This window comes from Podarcis pityusensis (genome assembly GCF_964106645.2).
Source record: "Podarcis pityusensis genome assembly, chromosome: 9".
Classification (NCBI taxonomy): Eukaryota; Metazoa; Chordata; class Lepidosauria; order Squamata; family Lacertidae; genus Podarcis; species Podarcis pityusensis.
The window spans coordinates 28,638,068-28,660,623 of NC_138034.1; the positions used below are offsets into that span (position 1 = coordinate 28,638,068).

A 22,556-nucleotide genomic window follows, 5' to 3' on the forward strand; every position below is an offset into this window, starting at 1 on the left:
CATTGCAAAACAATTGCATGTGAAGATTAACCTTTTTGTTTAAAATAAAACATTAGGTGCATGGGCACCACTGATTTAAATTATGCAGGTCAGATACAGCCTGCTGGCTTCTCTTTGTTGGCCTTTCACAGCCTCACATTCCCCCTGTTCCTCAACAGTTTCTGCCAATCAGCTAAGGAGAGGGGAGGCTGAAGCTGTGACATGCACTGTGGAAGGGAAGCCTACCAAGGAAGCACAATCCTGGCAAATTTGAGGGTGGAGGATATGGATGTATTCTTGTGTCCGTGGATGGATGTGTGTGAATGGCACATCCATGTGACTTTGACCCTGCTCATAGCTGGTATGTGGTTATCCACAAGATAATGCAGGCCTCATGAAGAAAAAGATCACTGACCTCTGACTCAGAGGCAGAACAAGGTGGGGCAGACCGCCCTGGGTGTTATCTCCGGGGGGGTGGACATTCGGCATGCCACCTGCCCATGACTCCAGCCTACCACAATCTGTCTGGGGAAGGGGTGGAGCTGTGCAGTCCCACACTCCTGGGCTGCTGGAGGAGGCATGCAGGCATGCAGGGAGAGGACGTAAAGGAGAAAGGCAAGCAAAGAAACAGAGGGTGGAGGGACCCGAACCCTGGAATCCCAAAAAAAGCTCAACAACTCTTTGGTCAATCCTTCCCTTAAAAAAGGTCAACAACTCCTGGCAATGACAATTGGTAGATCACAGGCAGTCTTTTTATACTGTGAGTAGATCGCTGTCTCTTGGGAGTCGAACTAGATTTCAGGGGGGGGGGTGGTTTGAAAAGAAATTTTCTGCACCGGGTACGACCTGACCTTGCTACGCCACTGCCCTGACTTAAATTAAAGGTATGTGTGCTGTGAGTTTCCAGTTAGTCCTGGAAAGTTTTGATTTCCCTCCTGCCGCAATGTATGCCATCTATGCCACAACATTCTTGAATGATGATGATGATGATGATGAAGAAGATTTAACAGCTTTGCTAAAAGACCAATGGAAATAGACCCTCATATATATATGAGCCTTGGATCCATGCAGTTGTTTCCTTTAATGGATCCTTGAAAAGCAGCTAGGCAGAGGAGAGTCTTGACTTTTATCAATGGACCAAAGTGAGCTGCTTATGTGAAGGATGACCTAGAATTCATATTGACTGCTAGTGTAATATAAAACTGAGGAGTAAACCTCCTTCCAGAAAGGTTTCCTTTCCTTTTATGACTAGAGGTGTAGAAATAGTGCTATTTAAAGTGGATGAGTACAGCCATTGTCTGAAAAACATAAAATAATTTATACTTTTACAGGTAGCGGTGCAGCAAGATGAAAGGCCTCCTTTTAGATCTAATTGAACTTGAATGACTGCCAATTAAGTTAAGAGTGGCAACCACAGTGTGCTTATTGCACATTTCAGTGTCTAGTAAAAACCAACCATAGGGAAGGGTGAGTGTGCAATTCTTTGAGACAGTGACCCATGGAAAGGAAATTGCAAAGGCCACAAATTCAAATAAGCTTGCAGTTCCAATGCATTCTTCTAAATCATTTTGCAAGTTTATATGGGTGAAGTCAGGTGTGTACACAGCCAGTTGTTTGCCTTGTTTCCCTTTAGAGAAGAATAGCTGTGCATCTGAGAAAGCCAGCTGGATTTTCTTTGGGATGTAAGTATTGGTATTGGTAAAGTCTCAGCACTTTTATTTCCTGTTATTTTATACCCAATTACCAAATTTTAAAGCTACAGAGTATCACACACTGCCTCTAAAGAATGGAATATCAGATAGTAAGCAATACAGTGAAGGCAAGATTCAGAAGTGCAGTTGAACAAACCTCTGAAATGAGGACTTGTGTCCTAAAATTATTACAGAACATCATATGCTGGTTTGAGGTTGAATTTTATAGATAGAAGTGTCAAAACGTTCTTGTACATCAGGGTTGGTTAGCCTTTTTGATGTTCCTTAGCGTAACTTGGTCAGGAACTAGAATGGGTTTCCATCATGAAGACCTCAAATATATATCATCTTATTCACTGCTTTATGTATATTTGCAGAAATAGAGCAAAACATTACAGCTTCAGGTAAGCTTCTAGTTCCAGCAGGGAGACATTATGCCCAAAGTGAATTAAACATGGAGGAAGTCGTATTTCTCAAGCTGTCTTCCAGTTCGGTAGTAATTTGAGCTTAACCTGCATTTACTACAGAGTTTAAATTCAAGTTTTTTTTTTTTAAAAAAATTTAATGTCGGCATCTGCAGCATTGCATATGAATAATGCTGTCTCTCTGCTCAACCTGGTGGAATCAAGTGGATATTTTTCTTCTTTAAGAAAAATCAGATCATAAAAGTAGAGAATTTCAAGATTGCCTGTCTCTCACATGTAATTATCTGGAATAGAAGGAACTATACCACAATACTTTTGAAATAGTACCTCCTTGGTTAATGTCCAAATCTATTTTATTTGCTCGGGGCAATGCTTTAATAATACAAGGAGACTAGTGTAGGCTTATGCCTTATTTTCCTGTATTTCTAGCTATATATTACCACCAATTATATTTTGGGGGGTTTGGACAGACCTTGGTATCTGTCTTCTTCATGTGTACATAAACCCCAAAGGTAGGAAATAACCATCACCTTATACTGTATCTATTTTTATGTTTAAGATTAATAATAAAAAGGCTCATTGGCCTTGATACAGAGATATCCTTTGCATCCATGTGCATACCAGCAGAATTGTTTCATTTCCTAGCTGTGGCTTCTTGACAACAGTGTGTGTGTGTGTGTGTGTGTGTGTGTGTAGCCCCCTACTTAAGAACAACCTACATACCAGCTAAGAAAGCAATTCTTATTTTAACCTCCTTCCTTATACATCCTTGCCCTCTGAAGCTCTGGCCATTTCCCCAGTCACTTTAGTTTTTTCTCTCTTGGAAAAAACTGTGGCTGAAACTCTCTGATCAGTCTTGTCAAGCCTTGTTAATGGCATGATCCAACCTGGGAGCATGAGAGCCCAACCTCAATCATCTCAGTTCACCTCATTATATGCGGTACACACAAAGACAATGCACCCCACTAGTATATAGTGAACATTATATATACAGTCAAACCTTGGTTGTTGAACGTAATCTGTTCTGGAAACCTGTTTGGCTTCTGAAATGTCTGACAACCGAGGTGCATCTTCTGATTGGCTGCCCTCAAGCAGAAGCCACATCAATTGTTCAGCTTCTGAAAAATGTTTGAAAACCAGAAAATTTATTTCTCAGTTTTCGTCGTTCGGAGACAAGGTTTGACTGTATGTGGATTTGTTGGAAGGGGCAGACTCCCCATAATCCTAAATTTAGTAAAGGGGTAGAATTTAGCTGATTTCTGCAGTTTAAAGGGAAGGTGCCAAGCCAATGAAAAATAGGAGCTGAACCAGTTCTCCAGTTCTAGAGATCGCTGATAGCAATGCCATTAAGAACAGAAGGAGAACTAGGTACTGGGCCATTAAGAACAATTGACCATGCAGGCACTGTGCTTGCCTCAATTTGTCTGTTAGTTAGCAGAAGACAATAGCAAAGTTTAGAGGAGGAGGTAGCCCGGGTAACGGGGGAGGCATGATGTCACCGCAGGAAGAGATACCATTTTACAACAGAGGTTTGGGGAGCAGGGGTTTCTGGGAAGAAGAAGCAGGAAGTGGGCAGAACTCCATGTGAGCGGCAGATATGCTAGCTGGATCAGGCTGTTACAGAGCATAGGCATCATCTATGCAGGGCTGTGGGTGCTGAGGCAACCACAACATTTTCACTGTGGTGGCCTGGTTGGGTGAGCCAACACATCACGTGTGTGACGTCATGATGCGTCAAGGCCCAGCGGGACTCATTGCAGTTGTGGGAAGGCCCAACAGGCCTTTCAGAGGGCATGATGGGCCCCATCAGGCCTCATTGCGCTGTGTGACGCATCAGGCCTTGCCGCGATGCACGTGACATCACATGCGCGTGACTGGCACCCCCAATGTGGGGCAGAAACCGAATGTGCCTTTTACAGAGAGACATGGGGATGGCACTTAGGATGCCTTTGAATCCATTGCTGCACTGCTGGGAAGGACAAGCCCCTCTTGGGATGTAGAGGCTGTGAACGCTCTCTCCATAAAACTAAGGTGTAAATATGTGTGAATAAACCATATTTCTAAGACTCCACTGTGCCTCATTCCAGACAAAACCTGAATTGCCATTAGCTCTGACTGAGCAGTAAAGAGTGGGTTTTCTCAGGGGAAAGCAGTGGGACAAGAGAAAATGTTGCTACTTGACAGCTTGGGGTTTTCCATTGTCACTTAATTTAGAACACCATGTGATTCTCTAACTTGTTTTTCTGTTTTGTCTGAAGCTTTGTTCTGTAGCAGCATGCCTGTTCTTTTAAAAGAACAGCTATGGTGCAGTTATTTGGTGGCTGCAGGGTAGGGTGTGTGTGTGTGTGTGTGTGGAGTTTCAGAGCCCCAGTCCTGTGCCACACAGCCCAGCGCTAATGATGCTACTAAATACAGAGGATACCCTGGAGTCTTGTTTTACAATTGCTTGTCCTGATAAACATTGCACACAAGAAACAAACTTGATCTGATTGTACATACAACTGTCTAAAGATTAATTCAGTCTAGCATTTTACAACCAGACATACAGTCACATCAAGCTTGCTTTTTGTTTGTGATGTTTTATCAGTGAATACAGGTGCAGGGGCAATAAAGATGAAAATGAATTGAAGAAACCGAAAGCTGCAGCAAGATGTAAATCTTCCAATTACAGAAATAATTTTACAATTCTTTTAATTAAATCAGAAGTCAGAAGTGGAACTCTGGGGCAGAATGAACCAGAGAAAGTACAAAAGAATAGAATACTGTAATGGAAATCCTGTCATCCCTACATCATGTGCTGAGAAATACATTCTTAGAATGATGTTTACTTATATAATTAATGTTTGCTACAAAGGATTTTAAAAGATTTTAAGATTGGCTGTATCATACCCTATGTTTATTTATTTTTAATCACTGGGGCTATTATTCTCTCATGAATCAAGAATCCTTCTCTATTAAACATAACAAACCTAGTAACTTTATTAATTTACATATCTACTAGTTGTTTTTAAAACAGAACACTTAAAAAACCGAGGCTGCAATCCTATACACACTTAGCAAAGAGTAAGTTCCACTTAAGTCTTTGAGGCTTGCTTTTGAGTAGGCACAAACAGGATTCTGCTGTGAATTATTATTTCCTTTTTTAACATGCATATGAAAATGATTTACATTATTCTTAAAAACCTCTCCATCACACCTCCTGTTCTATTGAGTAGTAAATGTCATGTTTTAGCCCAGTGAGAATTATAATTACTTCTTGAGAACTGGTGGTTTGAAATGAAAGACACAGAGAGACAGCTAACTGTTGAGTTGTCAATGTGAAAATATAATTCAATATAATAACATATCTGATTATGAACACCAGCACTACTCCCAGAGGGAAGTCTGTGTTTATATGCTCTAGTGTAATCAAGATAAAATTATTATGTGTACAAGTGACAGGTAATCCTATTTCTCTTAAAGTAATAATGCCTTGATTTTAATAACCTTTTGTGTGCTTTATAACAGAGACCAAGGGTTCTTCAATAGCATTAGGCATGTGGTAGTTATAATAAGTGACTGACATTTGTAAGCCTGTAAGGGGTGGAGGAAAGCATATCATATTTGTAAGGCATATGATCAGGATGTAGAAGCTAAATATACTTAAGTCTCTATGACTGCCTTTGAAGCAGGTGGATTTGTCTAAGGCTTCAAAATTCATTATGGACTTGCCAGGCAGAAATTCAACTTAAGTCTAAATCCTTGTTCACATAAACAACAGGTGAGGTTGTTGATAAAGTTGCTCCCAGACTATGCCACTTCAGATTGCATGTAGAATATTGAATCACTGATTGCTCATCTTTATTAAAATGAAACAACAGCCATCAACTCACCACTCCTGAAAGCTAGAGGGCAAGAAGAATTCTAGCCTTGCCAATGGGCATTCTTAAGAAATGTAATAATAATAATAATAATAATAATAATAATAATAATAATTTATTATTTATACCCCAGCCACTCTGGGCAGCTTCCAACAAAAGATTAAAAATACATTAAAACATCAAACATTAAAAACTTCCCTAAACAGGGCTGCCTTCAGATGTCTTCTAAAAGTCAGATAGTTGTTTATTTCCTTGACATCTGATGGAAGGGTGTTCCACAGAGTGGGTACCACTACTGAGAAGGCCCTCTGCCTAGTTCCCTGTAACTGCACTTCTCGCAGGGAGGGAACTGCCAGAAGGCCCTTGGCACTGGACCTCAGTGTCCGAGCTGAACGATGGGGGTGGAGACGCTCCTTCAGGTACAGTAGAACCTCTACCTATGACCACCTCTACTTGGGTCCAATCCAAGTCGCAACTGCAGCAAACCCGGAAGTAAATACTAGGTTATTGCAATTCTCGCACGTGCAGAAAAGGCTGCCGCCATCTGCACATGCACACAACGGTGCGTCTACCAGTGAGCTGTTTCGCCTAAAGGACAGGGCGCCGGAATGGATAATGGTGGTAAGTAGAGTTTCCACTGTATACTGGGCCAAGGCCGTTTAGGGATTTAAAGGTCAGCGCCAACACTTTGAATTGTGCTCGGAAATGTACTGGGAGCCAATGTAGGTCTTTCAGGACCAGTGTTATGTGGTCTTGGTGGCCACTCCCAGTCACCAGTCTAGCTGCTGCATTCTGGATTAGTTGAAGTTTCTGGGTCACCTTCAAAAATAGCCCCATGTAGAGCGCATTGCAGTAGTCCAAGAGGGAAATAACTAGAGCATGCACCACTCTGGTGAGACAGTCCGCAGGCAGGTAGGGTCTCGGCCTGCGTACCAGGTGGAGCTGGTAGACAGCTGCCCTGGACACAGAATTGACCTGTGTCTCCATGGACAGCTGTGAATCCAAAATGACTTCAAGGGCACAGCTACCCCATTAAGGACCAGGGAGTTCTCCACCCCTGCCCACCCCCTGTCCCCCCAAAACAGTACTTCTGTCTTGTCAGGATTCAACCTCAATCTGTTAGCCACCATCAATTCTCCAACTGCCTCCAGACACTCACACAGGACCTTCACCGCCTTCACTGGTTCTGATTTAAAAGAGAGGTAGAGCTGAGTATCATTCACATACTGATGAACACCCAGTCCAACCCCCCTGATGATCTCTCCCAGTGGTTTCATATAGATGTTAAAAGTCCTGTTCAGGTATTTGAATGAAAAGGAGAGTGGGGGCATGCATAAAAACTGCACCCCCAGTGTCCCTATACTGGATCTATATCAAACCTTCACATTCAGCATGACTGCTAAGGAGGACGTCTATGTGCATTCGGCTTCTAAGTGCATATTTGAGGTTGTTTGTTACAGATTACTTACAGATTAATTTGTAAAAGGAACGGAACAGATTTAAGGAAGAACACATACAAAATGCTGTAGACTGGAAATGGACGGATGTGCCCATATTAATAGAATTTATGCTCTTATTAGTATTGTGAACCACCCTGGGATGCATTTTACAATGGCAGGTGGTATGCAACTCGATACCACTTCTAGAAAGTAGCACTTGAAGACATTTGCTCCACTGATTCGTGATCCTGCTTTCCATTATGTCCTCTATGCTTGGCACTATCTATATAGTGCCCCTGGGATAGGTCACTTAGGTATCTGGAATGAGATGAGCCCCAGCTCTATCTCTCCATCTCACCTGAATCAGGTAAGGCAGCACAATAGTAGGTGCCTAGAGGCAGTAATGGATTGGATGAGGGCCAATAAAATGACTAGATGGAGGTTCTATGGAGGAGTGGTTCCTCTGGAGGAGTGAGGAGGTGGCCTGTTCTGGACACAATTACAATCTCTGGGAAGGAACAGGTGCATAATTTGGAGGTCCTCTTGGATACAGTTTAGGTCACTGGAGGCTCCAGTGACTGTTGGACTGCTGAAATTTCCTGCTTTGGCTGTTTTGCCAGCTATGACCATTCTTGCTACAGTGATTATCTCTTGTCTAGATAATTTGGGTGATCTCACATCTAGGTTACTGAATAGGCTCTATATGGGGCTGCCCTTGATGGTTTGCAAATTCCAACTGGCGCAGAATGCTACTGCTCACCTACTTACACATATTTCTTATGATCTTCACAGACTGCTTATCTGTGGAACTGCTTATCTCTGGAGGTGGGTCAGGCATCTTCAGTTTTGCAGGTTCACTGCTATGTAATATGCACCACCTGGCGCTCTATGTCCTGCTGATCTTGTTTTACCCCCCCCCCCCAATCTGATCTGTTGAACAGTTTACTAGTATATATTATCATGTTGGTGTTTCCATCTGATGAGTTGTTTTGTGATTTTAACAACTTTGCTTTTTACTGGTTGTGGCTACGCATTTTATATCATAACTTGTTAATTACTTTGTGATTTTTATGAATTGTTGTATATAAAATATAAAATAAATGAGCATGCTCTTTATCTGAAAATCTGTAACCAGTCTGAGAAGAAAGAGATGCAGATAGGAAGCAGACTGTTTCTAGGCAGTATTTGCTCCCTCAGCTCTGCCTTCCTATGCTATTACTTCCTCACCCATCTGTGGTTGACCTTGTGCTTTTCCTTTTCTCCTTCACCACAGATGTAGGCTTCCCCTGCCTGTAATATATTTTAAAAGTCATTCTTGATATTGAATGGTGTCGAATCCAGTTTGGATTAAATCAAAAGGAAAGGATAGGGAAATACCTACCTAACTAATGTGTTTCCTTCCCAAGCCATTCTTAAATTTTGAGCTTGTGCAGGCAGACCTTGGAGATAGACTGTCAGTTTTCAAACCCTCTAGATTAAACAAAAAATGCAAGCGACAACATAAAATGGAATTCCTTATCATCAACTTTTTTATTTTTGGTAATATTTTGATTTTAAAAAACAAAACCCAGAATTATTATGATTTTTCTTAACATTATCTTAAGTAGTGTCTGACCCATTTTCTGTGCTGTTATATTTTTAATACATTGAAATGCTGCCTTAGATGAAAAGAAAATGCAAAATTCAAAACTATATGGCACACTTACCATCCACCCCACATGCATAGTTGCAGCCCAACTGGTATTTCAGGACATGCTAAAAGTGAAAGGAAAATACTCACTGTTGCAACGGGAGGGCTATGTGCAAGTCCCAAATGCACATCATGCTGTGCTCATCCTCCTCCTAAACCCACAGGGTTCAGACCCACAAGTAACTTCATCCTAGGGAAGAACAAATCCAGAGAATGTAGCTACTTTTTATTAAGTTGCCAGTCATTGTTGTCTACTTACATATCTAGAGAAAGGATAATTCTAGAGAAAGCAGTCCAGTAAGCTCTTAAACTGAGATTTTTTCAAAGGGAAAATGGGATGCTTTCTAGTAATGAATCACAGTGCAGAAGAACATTTCTTTACATGGAGTTAAATATGCACTGGATGCATATGCAAGAACTGCAACAAACATGCAAAGGGGATTACAACTATAACCCAACCTCCACTCTTCTACCACTGACAGAAGCAATTGTGAAATCAGCCATTGCTCATAGACCCATAGAAATAACATCATGTAGTCACCATGCAAAATTTCTGCTTTATCAAAGGAACCTTCTCACACTTCCAATTTATATCAAAGTACCTAGTGCTGCCTTAAGAACATTTGGTACCTGAAGTGGAAAATCAAAACTAAGTACATCCATACAGGTGTGTGCACATGTACTCACGTAAAAATGACTACAACTTCATACTGGAGCTCTTTGCTGTTATATTAAGTTGGAGGAGCTTAAAAATTGAGTTCTATATCACAGAAGAAGCCTATGCATGAAGAGGCAGCTCTTTTTGACAGATGTGCCCTATCAACGCATGGATTGGTGGTCGTGGGTGGGGGACTGTTAAGACTGCAATGCAGGATTGAGGTCAGCATGCACAACTTTGCTGTCACATTCACACAACTGTTAAAATGCATGGGAATGCTTAGATAGGACTTTTGTGCATCTCACATTGCTCTGTAAATTGGCTGACCTCCCAGACACCATTTTATTTTGGGGGGTAATGGCTGTGGTATTGCTCACATAACTGAAAGCAGAGCCCTAGTTTTCTTATGAAAAGTATAGATAATGAAATATAGCAAGTGTTTACAAAAGCAAATGCACATTATTCAATTAGAAGCATGCCATGAGTGCTTGTGAATCAATAATTATTTATAATTTCCTAGCAACAGCTTTGCATTTACATAGAAAAAACACTGGGAGCTGCTCACTGTGTTCCTCACAGTAATTTTGTCTAAGGTGCCATTGAAATTGCCTGTTTCATAGAGTTAAATTATGCTTGCAGAGATGCAATAGTGGAGGTACGTGATCAAAAAGCCATGTGTACTGAGAATAAGCAGACTTATTTTATTTTTTATTACACTTTCCAAAAACTGTACTACATTCACTATATTGTCCCAAAATCGAAGATTAACCAAATTTGCCCTTCAACCTTTTGAGTGTTGGGAGTTGTAGCGACAGATATATTTCTCAGCATGTTCTTGTGGAAGCTTCAATGAAAAAGTTGTTTCCTACAATCCTCTTCTTAAAACATGCTCTGAACTTTCTATGATAAGAGTTTAACTTCACTTTGAGGGACCTGGTTTTATCATTTTTATTTATTTGAAGGAAATATTTCTCTTCATGCTGAGATGTGTGACAAACCGCAGATCCTTCTTTGCAATGAAATGAAGATATTTACCAAGTACAAAACTCTTCAGACTTGAGATGGCTGAATCAGACCAAGCTGTAGCAGTGAAAAGAACAGGTACATTCACAGTAACTTTCCCTGGATTCAATTTTTTGGAAATTGGATTTAAGATTTAAAAATCTGGTTCGCTGAAATGTGTTTTAATATCTATGACTGTTGGCTAAAACTCTTAATTTTTAAGTTTAAATTTGAAATTTGGCACTTGGGATTACTTCTCTCAATCTGGCAGAATCAATGATTTATACAGATGTCAGATATAGATCGTCATCAATGTACCTTCCCATGCAGATTCTCTGGATTATGTGAAAATTCTTTGGGCCACTGCCACACATTCCTTGTAGCAGATAATGTCATAATAATGGAGATTCCCTGGGAAATGCAGAATATCTAGAAAGGAAGCTATGTTGCATATTAGGATGTGGGAGGGGAATACATGTTAGGACTGCCACATAGAGCTGCTGGCTGCCATGCTACAGCTTTTTTTGGTAGCCTCCACACAGGGGTCCACCTAATAAGAAAAGCAGCTGTAAGAATTTCTAAATTTCACTTGTGGGAGTAAAAAAAAATGTATTAAGCTATATTGCAGCAGAAAAGTCTGTAAAGGAAATGAGGTCACTGTATCCTCTTCTATCAAGTACAACCTCAAAGTGATTAAGTTAAAGCAGGTGAACAGTAGTTTGGAGTAACAGCTGATGTGTCAAGACATAAAGCACAGACATAAATTGGTTACTGCTGCTACATGGTTCTAAGTCAAATTCATCCATTTTGTTGCAGGTCTATCTACCATTGTAGTGCCTTTGCCTGCCGTTCTCTCCTCCTTTTGCCTGAGTTCATAAAATTGGCTTGGTGTTCTATCTCTTAATGGCCTCCTAATCCTTTGCAATAGCAACTCCATCACAACAAATGAGACAGATAAATTTCAAGTTCTTTTCTATGAACAAGTAATTACCAGTTCATTCCCTATTGAATTCCTTCTGTTCCCTTTCTGTTTTCCTTTTCTTTAGCTTTCTGTCCTTGTCCACGTAGAATACGCTGACAAAACTAAATGTAAGAGCCACATAATCACCAGATTGCAGGAGGTATGAAAAAGAATAAGAAAGAACTCACTACTAGATAATTATGCATTGACTCTCGTCCACCTTCTTTTGTAAAACTAAGAAAATATCTGGGGGGAACAGGAACAGTGTATCAGCGGAGGAAAATGTTATTTCTGCCAATGTGCTATGGGTGAGAAACATTTTTTCCCCCTCTACTTAAAACAATGCACTGATATTTTGCAACTCAGAACAACTCTATTGGTTTCAGTGGCTTGACATAGCGATAGGTGGTTGTTTCTTAAATTGAAGTTTGTACAAATGAGGATTTACATGATTCTACACAAGGAATGTAAAGTAAGTTCAGATAATTAGGAGATTTGGATAATGACAGAATGGTGATGTTCTCCTGAACGATTTCACAGAAGCAGATTTTTTTTTATAAAAAAAGATCCAATTAATGTTATATTATCATTTTCCTTTCATGATATCCCCTGGGGGAAATGCCATTGCAAAGTGTCTCTATTTAGCAAGCACATGGAAATGAGATCCAATCATGTTTGAAAATACACAAAGTAAATTACATTTTAAACCAACATCTAGAAGTTTTAAACCACGATTTGTTAGCAGAGAGTCACATGCTGTCAAGTGCCCAGTTTTTTTAATCAAGCAGAAATAAAAGCCTCACTGGTCAATTACAAGCAATGAGTTTCCTTGTTTAAGAACAACACAGTCCTTAAGCATAAATCAATACATTACAAGTTGCAAAGGAGAAAAATCTGAAAATAAGCCCTCACGTATTTGTTACATAGTAAAGGACGTCCAGGACTGAGGCAAAATAGTGGAATGGATGTGGAGGTTTCGATGAGGAAGTACCAGTGGGGTTGAGGGTTTTGTCTAATGCTAAATTTAGATAGGTGTCAAATCAACAATATAAGCTGAGCTTAAGTGATGGACCTGGCCTACCTTCTGATATCACAGTACCACTTCTAACACCACTAAGCTAAAATTCATCTTTGCACATCAGGTGCTTTATTTATTTATTATAAACTGCACAGTTAATTTGAATCCATTTGAAAATGTTCCAGAGATCGTGTCCTCCCTAAAAGAGGGCACGTGTTGTGGGGAGACCTGGAGACTGACCTCCTGGTTGTGGGTGGGTATATTGGACAGCCACAACATCCAATTGGTAGGTCCCTCATTGCTGGGTTTAATCTGGCCAATGGGGTGCAGTCTAAACGGATCGAGGGACCTATATGCATGTGACCCAGAGCTTACTCTTTCGGCTCATGCATCGGAACACCTGCCCACCTCTCCCTACTTTTAGGGCATTTTGCAATTGAGCTTGCTATGCCGTCGTGTGTCGTCTATCATTGGGACAGGGGCACGGCAGGAATTTTCCTCACTTGGCTGATTGGCTGTTGCCATTTGGGTTTCGCCTGCCATGTAGCAAATCATCACAACTTGTAAGGTTGCAGATAGGCACTGGTTCAGGTGATAGGGATAGGAGAATGGTCTCACCATCCCTATGTGAAAGGTATTCCGTTAAAGGAATCCAGGCTCTCAACTTGGTTTGGTCAACCCCCGAGAGGGGGTTGTGCCTGTACCTGAGTCCAGGGGAGCATCTGGGGGAGTGAACAGAGTCTGTTCCCGGTTTTTCACCTTCCCAGGTATTCACCCTTGGCTGACCTACGCTGGTGCTCTGGGTCAGCGCTACCTGCAAGGGTGCAGGGAGCTAGTCAAACCAGAGCCTATGCAACCACTCACTTTTCTGTAATCAATAAAGTTGTGGCCTAAATTGTGTCAAAAACCAAAACTAAAATTTGAGTCAAATGTGTGTTTATTTAGGGGGGAGGTCTCGCAAACATATGTTTTCTGCTTATTAACAGAATAAAGATACAAGCCACATTTGAGCTTGAGTTTTAATCCTGGTTGTGTGAAGAAGTACATCCTCCCAGTATTCAGTGTCATCCATCTATTTAGTAGGAAGTTGAAAAGTGTCCCCAGGTTCACTGAAAAAAATCTAGTAACCTTACTATAAAGCCTTAAACAGCTCTGGACTGCAATACCTCAAGGACCTCAAGGACAACCTGTCCCCACATGAACCAACCCAGGCACTGCAATCATCATCTGAGGTCATTCTTTAGATGCCTCCTCTGTGAGAGGTCCAGAGGATGGCCACACAAGATTGGGCCTTTTCTGTGGTGGCGCCCCACTTGTGGAATGCTCTCCCCAGGGAGGCTTATCTGGCACCTTCATTACATAACTTTAGACTCTAGGCAAAAACATTCCTTTACACCCATGTCTTTGGCTAAGTAAACAATCTATGGCCTTTTAAACTGTGGAGGTGGGTGGGGGTTATTATTTTTGTTTTTTACCATGGTATGTATTTTTGTGTTTTTATATTGTAAACTGCCCTGTGTTCCTAGGATGAAGGGTAGTTTAGAAATTTAAAATAAGAGTACGGGGGGGGGGGGGGCGTGGTGAGAATCCTAAATATGTACAGTATGTCAACAATGTGGAATCCTAGCTACACTTACTTAAGAGTAAACTCCACTGAAATCAATAGGACTTATTTGTCAGTAGGCATGCATGTAATTGCACTATTAGGCAAACATCATATTTAGGAAGGTTACACTGGCATACCTTACAATATTTCTCCAATGAAAATAGCGACGTCCCATTCCATAATGTTAATATTAATATTTATACCCCACACATCTTACTGTGTTGCCCCAGGTACTCTGGGCAGCTTCCAACATATATAAAAACATAATAAAACATTTAACATTAAAAAACTTCCCTATAAAGGATTGCCTTCAGATGGCTCATGGGTTGGATAACTCCATCCACTCCAACATTTCTCCAGTGAAAATAGGTACATCCTTTGCAAAAGTGGGACATTCTGGGATCAAATCAGAAACTGGGACAGCTTCTCTAAACCAGGGACATCCCTGGAAAATAAAGACACTTGGAGGGTCTGTACTGGGCCATCCTGGCCTGCTGACTTCATTCCACGGCCACAGCAACAAGTCAGCCAGCTGCTCTTCCTCAAACTTGTCTCTGGGTTAATACTATAATTCAACCTTAGGTCACCATAATCTTTACCAGGCCTGAAGACTATTAATATAAATGTCTATCTCTAGTAACTCACATTGTTATCAGTTAAATTGTTTGGCCAACACAGCCAAAAATGCTATATGACAACACTGATGGTAGCAATAGCTATTACTAGTGTTCAGGTTGTCAGTCCTGCTCACATGCAGATTGACCATGAATTGAACATTGAATCCACCTTCGTTCCTTACATTTATATAGTTTTTCTCCTTCCTGCACCATTATGTATTGCTTGTTTTTCCTGATAAAGTTGTATGCGGGGCACCAGGGTAGTTACAGATTCTGCTTTCCAGAAAAAAATAAATGAGAAGTGTAGAGAGAGCAACTTCTTATGGGTGCAACATATGTCTCAGAGGATGCTGGCCTGGTAGGTATGGACCTGGGTGAAGATGGTAGGCAGATTTGTGAAGAAAAAGGCCACTCCTGTCCCACTTTGATTTGGTGAATGTTACTGAAGTTACATTTAGAAGCAGTAGTTCTCACAACTCTCGATACAGGCCTGATAATTGTAGTTTGGCTGCTTTGGAGACTTACAGCTGCCGTGCCACTTTGCAATGATTTAGCTTAGGTAGTAAAAGGCCTATATATAACAGCTGCAAATCAATCAGAGGCAGGGAAACTAAAAATACATCCCAGCAAGGTCTCAAAAACAGCAGACATTAATTTTATTGCACATTATTTGGTGTGTGTAAATAAAAGCTCAATGATAAGCAGTGCCATTTTTTAATTAATTTCAGGCTGACAAAATGAACTAGAGAAACAACAATTAGTATGCAAGAGTATTTAGGTATAAGGTTAACTATGGGAATGAGCCGACTTATGCAGTATTGCTAATAAAAGCTTCAGCTTGTCTAAAATTAATTGTATTAATTCAAAATAATAATAATTGAAAGTAGTTCTGTTTTCTATTTGCATGCCAGCAGACACCAGTAGTAGAAGCCATGCAAACTAAGTACCATCATGAAAAGCTGGTATTGATGCCGGATGCTTATGAAATGGCCATTTGCCATGAATGTTGAGATTCCTGCATTGGGGGGGTGGGTTGGAATAGAAGAGCCTTGCGTCCCTTCCAACTTTACAATTCTATGATTCTATGAAGGGGGTAGGCTGTGGGTTCATATCCCCATCCACTGGGTGGCTGGTGCAGTAGCCGTCTCCCAGACCTGCGTATCTTAACAGGGTTGTTGTGAGGCTACTATAGTGGCAGAATGGCATATACAGCACACTAAGACCTACAATGGCTCCCAGTACATTTCCAAGCACAATTCAAAGTGTTGGTGCTGACCTTTAAAGCCCTAAACGGCCTCGGCCCAGTATACCTGAAGGAGCATCTCCACCCCCATCGTTCTGCCCGGACGCTGAGGTCCAGTGCCAAGGGCCTTCTGGTGGTTCCCTCACTGCGAGAAGTGAAGTTACAGGGAACCAGGCAGAGGGCCTTCTCGGTAGTGGCACCCACCCTGTGGAACGTCCTCCCATCAGATGTCAAAGAGATAAACAACTACCTGACATTTAGAAGACATCTGAAGGCAGCCCTGTTCAGGGAAGTTTTTCATATGTGACATTTTGATGTATTTTTAATCTTTGTTGGAAGCCGCCCAGAGTGGCTGGGGAAACCCAGCCAGATGGGCGGGGTACAAATAATAAATTATATTATTATTATTATTATTATTATTATTATTATTATTATTATGGTCCTTGGAAGAAAGGTGAGATAAACCCACAATAGGTAAGAAGAATGAAAAGACTAGTGTGGTGACTGTGGAGGTGTGTGATGACAGTCCACTAATAAGCAGACAGACTGCACCAATTACATCTTGGGAGAGAAGAGCCTGCTTCTGTGACTGTGTATATCACAAAAGTATAGCAGTGCATTACAGCAGGAATGTAGACGCTCAGGTCTGGGGGAAACCAATCCATCTCTCTATCTGACCCTCTGGACTCTCCCCAAGCCACGCCCCCTGTCCAGCCATACCAATCACTGGCCTTGCTTTGCATCCTTCTTCAGTGTGATCAGAATGTGTCCCTGAACTCTGATGATGCTTCTTGTGGATGATTGTGTATGTAGATAGAAGCCTACTCTACAAAGATAAAATTCACATTTGTTTCTCCATTCACCAAATGACACCTGGCCCCCAGAAGGTAGCCCTTGGGCTGAAGAAGGTTTCTCACTCCTACATATCGGATTACACCCGATAAATATTTGCACACACTTCTAGGACTAGGGGATTAAGAGCACAGCCTGCAGGAGTAAGTAACATGAGTAGCTAGGATGGGGGGCAGGATTCTATATACAGTTGCGCCTTGGCTCCTGAATGCCTTGGGAGTCAAATGTTTTGGCTCCCAAACGATAGAAAACTGGAAGTGAGTGTTCCGCTTTTTGAACGTTCTTTTGGAAGCCGAATGTCCGACGGGGCTTCCACGGCTTCTGTTGGCTGCTGTAGACTTCCGGAACAGATTCTGTTTGACTTCCGAGGTACGACTGTAGTTCTACTACTTTCTATAGATGCAGATGTGGGACTAAGAAGTAGTTTTCCTTGGAACAGCCTCTCTGTGAATTGCCCCAGCTAAGGTTGTTTTCCTGAGAGGCGGTGGGGAGAGTATGATGGTACTAATTTCTCCTCACTTTAATTTTCTTCATAAAAATAAATAAATAAAGATAGTGAAATTGTAATTGTAATATATATCAATCTATACTGCTATTTAAAGAGGTAACACCAGTCCCCACCCCAGGGAAAGAAAGTGATATGGAGCAATTCACAGATAAACTTTTCAGAGGGAAATTAGTCACTGATCCCCTGGAAGGGATCAATAGGAAGCAATAAAACTGCTGGAATATGCAAGCAATAAACCTTTATTTGAAGTTGCCAGGAACATTTGCAGATGTTCCTTACCTGTGAGTAGGCAGCACTGAAGCTTTTGGCCACGGGGAAGGACATTGGTAGCTAAACGTAGCATCATATTCAATGCATTACAGAAGCTTCATTTTTATTCCAATTCCAGTAGAAGAGCAGTGACTCCCAGAACGGATTGGATTTACTGTGGAAGCAGCTCCAAAACTGGTTACCCCAAATTCCACTCATAGCCACGCTACAATTTGTGAGCTGTTGCAATACAGCACATGTCAGCACGGATATCAAAGGTGTCCAAAAGGAAGCCTCCTTACCGTATCAAATTTGCATGAATATGTAATCCATGAACAAACCAAGTGTAAAAACTTGTGGTGAAAGCAGTATGTTTTGGCAATGATTCAGAGGGTAAAGATTAAAGATCTTGTATAACGGATGTCTGAGACACTTACTTTACTGGGAAAGTAATGAATAATAGAAGGGCTGATCCATAATTCATTTGCAAATAGACTTTGTGTGCTGTTTCCTTTCACTTACCTAGTGTAAATGGGAGGCGTTGTAATGGTAGGTTGGTATGAGAACAGTGTAAAAAATGGCCCTTTTTATTGTTTTAGAAAATAAGTTCAAATATTTGTGTCACCCCCTGCCTGTTGGTTGTAATTATATCTTTTAATTCTCAGTAGTAATCACAGAATTTGCTGGTGCTGAATTTCAGTTCTCTATCTAAATTGCAGCATCTCTTGATTTTTTTTATTTTTACCCTATAAACAAAAACACATTTAAATTGTATATATTATGAAGAGGGGAAATCAAAGGGAAGCTACAAAGCCAAATATCAAAAGCAAGTCATCATCGTTTGAAAATGAGTTGTTTCTCAATTTGAAAGACAGTTGCAGAGTGTCAGATTCTGTTAACTTATTAGCATTTCAGTGCAGAGCCTACACTTAGGAGAACAGGAAGCTCAACAGGAGGAAATGTATTTTAATGTGGTATGTTTAATGTTGTTTTAGTATGTACATCAGTATGCACTCTGCAAGCATCCCTAAACTTCAAAACAGGCAAGTTCAAATTTAATTTGCACTTGAGACAATGCGCATGAAGGATTTCAGTCAATATCATGTGCCTCATTGTATTCCTTGGTTTGGCATTTGATATTTTTCCCCTGACAATTCAGTCACATACTTTATTTGCATGAAGAGAGTTTATTTTAAATGTCAAGACTGAGGCACCATGATAGGTGTTCACTTTGATTAACATATTGACTTTTAAACAAAGGCATGCTATTTGTACTTTCAGCCCCTAAAAATTCAAAATTGTGGAACCAGGCGCAGGGCACCCGAGCTACCAGGGATGGGGTGTGGGATGAAGAAATAATGACAAGACAACAGCATGGGATCAAATGGCCAAAACTATATTGAATAGAGTTGTCAGTAGGTTTGGGCATTGGCATTGGGTGTGTATGCTGAATCACCCAACCTGTTTACATTGCGATTATTCCTTCTCTGTTGATCTTGGGTATTTGGACCACTCTATGACATGAATTGTAGGGACGCAGGTGGTGCTGTGGGTTAAACCACAGAGCCTAGGACTTGCTGATCAGAAGGTCGGCGGTTCGAATCCCCGCAACGGGAGTGAGCTCCTGTTGCTCAGTCCCAGCTCCTGCCCACCTAGCAGTTCGAAAGCACGTCAAAGTGCAAGTAGATAAATAGGTACCACTCTGGCGGGAAGGTAAACGGTGTTTTCGTGCACTGCTCTGGTTCGCCAGAAGCGGCTTAGTCATGCTGCCCACATGACCCAGAAGTTGTACGCAGGCTCCCTTGGCCAATAAAGCAAGATGAGCGCTGCAACCCCAGAGTCGGTCATGACTGGACCTAATGGTCAGGGGTCCCTTTACCTTTACTTTATGACATGAATTAACTCCAGGTAATCCCTCCAGAATGTCATTTGGGGGAGTTCTATGGCCTGTTAGCCCCCATGTGGTCATTCAAACAGATTCGAACCCCCTGGACCCCTTTAACGGAGTCCCCTCAAACTTTGATCAATGAAATGGGTGTGTGGTTCTGACCCATGCTCTCTGCCAGAATAAGGATCCAACCCAATGCCTTTTTCTGCCAACAAGTTGTGACAATTACTGTGAGGTAGGCAAAACCTCCAGACAGGTCCAATTTGTCTGCAGGAAAAATTCCTTCCTGGCCGCAAATATAACAACCATTGCAAGGCCTTTCACATGCCCATTTCCATTCAGAAAGGGCAAAACATTAGGGTGGGAATGTGAGGGCAGTCAGTTTAAATGCAGTGAAGGCAGACCTGATTGAAGCCAGGCTTCACTCAGGTCCACCCTGCCTGTCCCACCCCCAAATTTGCCAGTGATTGGGCAATTGAAATCTAAATCTTGTAGGCTTTCCTCTCACCCCATGCAGGTGATGGAGGAGATTTGTCACCTGTCAGCTGCACAACAGTAAAAGGATCCCCCCACCGACTTGTCCAAAGCTGCACTGGGCCCTAATTGCCACCCCCATCAGAATCAGTAAATGGGCTTTGTGTCTTTTAAAACTGAAACATTACAAAGATGATGACTTGCTGAGATCATAACAAACACAGTAGACTTTTTCATCCCAGGCCCTAGCATGGTATTTGACTAAGTTTTCCTCAGACAAGTGCCATTGAAATTAATTTAGTCATGTTCATTAATTTCAATGTGTCTAAGAACAACTTAGTGGAATGTCCCCCACATAGTCTATATAGTTAGTACTAGTACTAGTATTTGGTTGGAGTCACACGACTAATTTTATGCCTAATTTCTGACTTTATGTGCTTTTTATTCCTTGACTGCTTCCTTCCGCAATGTGGGACTGCTCTTATTCTCTTGCCCAGCCTTTTCTTGCTTCCTTATTGAATAAAGTCTGTCAACACTTCACCCTCAGCAGCACATTCACCAAGGCTCCATAAACTCATTGGGTTTGATCCAGACTAGGTCAGTTTGACTTTGTTCCTACTGAAGTCAATGGGGCTTAAGTTCAGTAATGGTTAACTTGTCCCATGGAGTTCAATGGCACGTAAGTTCAGCTAAGTTAGTCTGGATTCAAACCCTTTGTTTTGAAGTTCCTATAAGATTAATGGGACTTTCTTCCAAGTGTTATGATTTGGACTGGAGCATTAGATAGTAGCGGTGAAAATGTCTTTTCCATCAACAGGCTGAAGTCACAAACATTTTATGTCCTGCAAAGTATTCTTCTAGAAACCTGCCTGGGGCTGTCTTGTGCTCAGGCCATTCCTGAACCATCCTGTTGTCAGACTCCCCTTGCAATAAACAGAAGAAAGAAGTTTGGCCAATAAATTATCCACTAAGAATAATTGGTCATGGTCAGGGCAATCAGTTTCCCTCTGACATTTAGCTCAGCACTTCAGACCATGGTAACAGAATGAAAAGTTGTCCACGGCTGATGCAAATTGTTGGAAGCTGAAACAGCTTAATTGAGAAAGAATAATACAATCTAAAGAGGTCACAGTCCTTTTGGTGAATGAAGCTTTCCCAAGCAGATTTATAGCACTGCATCAAAGCTCAGGAGGCAGCATGCTATTCTCTTCATTAATCGGAAGCATGCCTTAGCCTGCTTCCTTGTTTATTTCGGCTGTTATTAGAGCCCAGCTATTTGTTGCAGGTAAAACAAGATTTAATACACTTGAAAACAGCAAAATTAATAATGCATATGTTTCAATCTGTTTGACGGTATGCTCCATTTCCTCGGTGCCCCAATGCACTTCCCAGGCTTGGTGCCAAGTTTTATTGGGGAAATTGGTCTTTAGTCAGTCATTATCCAGAAAGGGGCTTTAAGGGGACCAAGGAAGGAGAAACAAGAAGAAAGGCATATAGTAGTTTCTGGAGAGGCCCTCAAGAAGCTCCTATTATCCGTAATCAGAAGGATGGAAAATTTTACCAATAATACAAGTATGCAGAATTACAATCCTTTCCATGGTACATCCCAAAGAACCCATAATTAAAAAGATTTATATGAAATGTGGACAATGAAGAATCTCCTGTGAGCCTTCCTTGCCACTGTCATATTCAAATAAGACTGGGAATGGTGGGAGTGAGGAGGCACAACAAACATTATAAGCAGCTGAGGTGGTGGTGGTGGAGTGGCAGTCATGATTCAATATGACACTGGGAGTTTAAGATCCATAAAAGTCAATATTCAAAGCTGCTTTTCTGAGAACCACCTCATCACTACTAGAGAATCTGAAGGTAGTGTGTGGAACTTGGCCTCTGCAACTGATCCCATAGAGAGCCAACGTGGTGCAGTGTTATACTAGGAACTGGAAGACCAAAGTTTGAATCTCTGTTTGGCCATGAAGTTCACAGGGTAGCCTTGGGCCAGCCAGTCACTCTCAGTCTAACCTACCTCACATGGTTTTTGTGGGGATTAAATGAGGAGGAGAAGAAACATGTAAGTCACATCGAGCTCCACGAAGAAAAATATCGGATATAAATGCAATAAATAAATAGTCCTGCCAGTGGCGCAGTATTCCTAGATGCTGCACTCTCTGAGATGTAGCTGGGGGTAAGTTTTCATGCAGCCATTTGAGTGAATGGGAAGAGTCTCTATATGCTGCTCTAAAGGTGTGCATCATAAGAACTGATAAGTCATGAAAACAGAAAGGGTGGCTCTGCTGGATGCCCCCCCCTTTAATGACATTCTATTATTCATTTCTGGTCAGATCATTAGGTGAAAATGAAGCCTTAAACAGAATAAAGAAAAAGCCAAAGGATAG

General features: G+C 41.4%; 1 long non-coding RNA gene across 2 annotated transcripts in view; it reads left to right on the plus strand.

Annotated features, from left to right (window-relative positions):
- LOC308485786 overlaps positions 1 to 22,556 on the plus strand; it is an 83,041-nt gene that overhangs the window by 37,191 nt on the left and 23,294 nt on the right. Inside the window, exons 2-3 of one of the 2 annotated variants that reach the window (XR_013990777.1) lie at positions 10,705 to 10,843; positions 11,791 to 11,882. This is a non-coding gene — a long non-coding RNA (uncharacterized lncRNA). Of the gene's footprint in view, positions 1 to 10,704; positions 10,844 to 11,790; positions 11,883 to 22,556 lie in introns of those variants that run through there. The other variant, XR_013990776.1, reaches the window with a different exon arrangement.